This window comes from Rhagoletis zephyria, unplaced genomic scaffold (assembly GCF_001687245.7).
Source record: "Rhagoletis zephyria isolate East Lansing unplaced genomic scaffold, Rhagoletis_zephyria_1.1 Rzeph_scaffold_01501, whole genome shotgun sequence".
Taxonomy (NCBI): domain Eukaryota; kingdom Metazoa; phylum Arthropoda; class Insecta; order Diptera; family Tephritidae; genus Rhagoletis; species Rhagoletis zephyria.
The window spans coordinates 105,027-108,343 of record NW_016158585.1 but is presented as its reverse complement, the minus strand read 5'-3'; positions in this window follow the sequence as shown (position 1 = coordinate 108,343).

The following is a 3,317-nucleotide window of genomic DNA, read 5'->3' as shown; positions in this document are numbered from 1 at the left end:
AATTCCAATGATTTAAAAAGTACTCGGCTGAAAAAAATGTATTCGTAATCGCAATACAATCTCAACCAGAGTCGATATAGGAAACCAAACAGTTACTACGACAAAGAAATTGAAACGTATGTTGAAGAAAGTCGGACTAACAAAAAACATACATATAGATCTTGTTTTTTGCCCCTCTGAAAGAATTTTAAAAATTCTCTACAAATTTCATATGTTTAAAAATGCTACCGTGGACACTAGCTGCCCGGAAAACTTGCCAATTCCTGCAAATTTGCGTTCGTGTAGAAATTTGCAAGTTTCTCTACTTGAGAGAGAAGTTGGGAGAATTTTTTCTTACTATCTGATATTTCGAGTGATAATTCTCGCTGGATTTTCGACGAACAAACCTATTGTCTTCCCTACAAGGCCTTTTCAGACTGACCGATTCTCAATACACTCAAATAGAAACCAATACACATAATAAACGCTGTAAAAATTTCCCTTAAATTTTAAGGCAGTAAAACAACGACCTTAAGTTAACATCAACCGAGGCCATATGTTGACAAGGGATGCAAAATCACAGTTACACAAAAGAACTGGTCAGATTTTTCATAAATCCCTTCACTTCTGATGTAAAATATGATGCCAAAAGACTGCAGATCTCCCATTTAGATGACCGGTCATATGACCGGCAGACGTCTCGTAGGATTCCTAGGCAGTTTTGCTTTACATAGAAATTTGTGCTCTTTTATTTTCATTTTGACTCACTTCAGTGTTGGTTCCTTTAATTCAAGTTGGCATTCGGTTTTTGGAATTTAAATAAGTTCTCAGCAAAAAAGTTTGTTTAAAAAAATACATATGTGTACATAGTGCTTGAAAATATCAATTTTTCCCTTACCTTAAACCTTTGGGAGTGGGCAAAAATGATGCTTTGTAATTTAGGCAGAATTGAATATGCGCTATCTGGGAAGACAATATCTACATGTAATATTTATTCTGTTTGTTGGCACTGTATCCAAACACAAACGCATCTTAAGTGTCTTAACAGTGAAACAATTTCTTATTTTCTAAGTTTGCGAATAAAACTTCACACTTAAAATGAAGACATTTATAAGACATTTTATGAAGAAAATCCCTTCTTCGTTTAAAATAAAAATAAGCGAAATCGGCCCAATTTCATAAAATCCTGCCTGACATGAAAATTTTCTCCACGATAAGGCTAGTAGCCATTTCTAACAGATTTTGGGTCTCTTAGTCAAAAATGGAAACATATGTATATACATATTTGAAATTTAAGAAAAGAAGGCAAATAGCAAAATCGGCTAAAAAGGGCTAACTTTTTTCTGCAAAACGGCTAACAAATCGGCTGCCGGCTAAATCGAAATTTCTCCGGCTGTTTGCTATCGCAACCGGCTAAATCTAGCCGGAAACGGCTAAAATGGCAACACTGCTCGCCAACGACTAAACGATAGAGCGCAAGAATACGTGTGAAGTGATCATGAACAATTGTTCTATGGCGTGTCGACCATGATTCAATTATTAAAGGTTTTGTAAGTAGTTTTTTTTCTAAAATTTGACACTTCCACCCACAGGGATAGTTTTGGATAGTTTTTGGAAGCAGGAGAAAAGGGAAAGAATTCAATCACACTTCCTAAAATGATAGCTAAATTCCAAAAAAGGTGTGGATAATAGTGAATGGTGGAATATAACCGCTGATTGCTATTAAAAATAAATATTTCGATGTATATGTATGCCAAACTTTCGTACGTCAGACGGCGCATAACTCGAGAATGAATGCTCCACTATGAGTTTTTTTTTGTTGTATTTTTTTTCCTGATGATGGATATGAAGAAGCAATTTGTTTGTGGAAAACTTATGGAATATTTATAAAAAAAAACTACAAATAAAAACATTTGGAGCTTACGTTTCTTTCGCGGTTATGGCTCGATTGCTTCGAATATGGTAATTCGAGTTCTTTGTTGTTGCACTTTTAGTGTGCTGGGGAGATTATACCACCGTCAAAATATTAAACATTGGCTTACACAGTCGCGATTGGCGATTCGTGCCGGATGAACTCAGGAAGAATAAAAAGAACACCCATCTACTGAACGACTGAGACCGGGAACGTGATCTACATCGTAAAATGAGAAGTGCCGTAAGTTGCAATTACATCGCGGCATTGCCTAAACCGAGCTGTCGTGTGTTATTATTGGGCCCATGGATGCGGGTTGCCAATATTATATTGCGTCAAAGTCTCATTCGAGACACCAGGATTGTGTTGTGGAGGACAATACCTAAATACCTTCGTTGACTCATTTACCAGAACGCACGCTTTACTTTACAGGGACTTGGCAGAGTCAAGAGGTCTACACGAGTATCGACAAATACATTTTGGCATTTAATAGAATTTCGTCTCTTTAGCCTACATTGAATTTCTGTAGTCTAATGATTCTCATCCATTTTGTCATGTTTTCGCCAGGGAATGAAGAACAAACATTTCTTCAAATTTAAAAAGTAAAAATTTCACTACTAAAAATTGAAAAATTTTCTTAAAACCTGCAAAAAATTTGGAAAAGAAATATCACTGTTTTTGTTTTTAGGAGTAGGGTGGGAGTGTCATTGATAAAATTAGAGCGAGAGAAAGTTTTTTACAAAACCTTTTATTATTGAATCATGGTGTCGACCATTGCCATAAAACAATTTGTCTCACCATCAGTGATCGGACTTAAAAAAAAATGTGTGGTAGAATCTGGAAAAAAATGTGTAGATCTCAGGTTTTGGATCAAACTTTGTACAAAAATTATAAAAAAAAAGTTTCACCTAAATTGCAAAAATTTTAATTAGAATCTAAAAAAAAAATAATTTTAGCATAATAAAGTGCAACATGAAGTTTCTAAAAACTGCGTTGAGTTTTGGCAATTTTTTCCTTGACAGTGTAAAGCAGTTCCTTCCATATCAAATATTTTTTGAACACATTTTGAAAGATTTCTGCAACCTTGCGGAGTGCTGCCAGCTTTTCTTTTTATCACATCACGATGTAGCGAAAAATGTGGCACGTTCCAGAAACCGCTACTTGGGACTTGCCGATTTTGACAATTCTCAAGAAAAAGTAAACAATACTTTAGAAACTTTAGATACACTGAAATTTGCTAATATTTTCACAAAAATCACCGTTTTTTTAACATTTTTGCTATTAATTCTTTTTGTAAATCATATATTTTGCAATTTAACACAATAAAACCACGTTTCCTGTAGAAAAATTGAATATTGAGGAAATCTACTATTTTACAGTTTATTTTATCCTCCCATGCTGCCTGTTGTTAGTGTTTAGTGTTGGA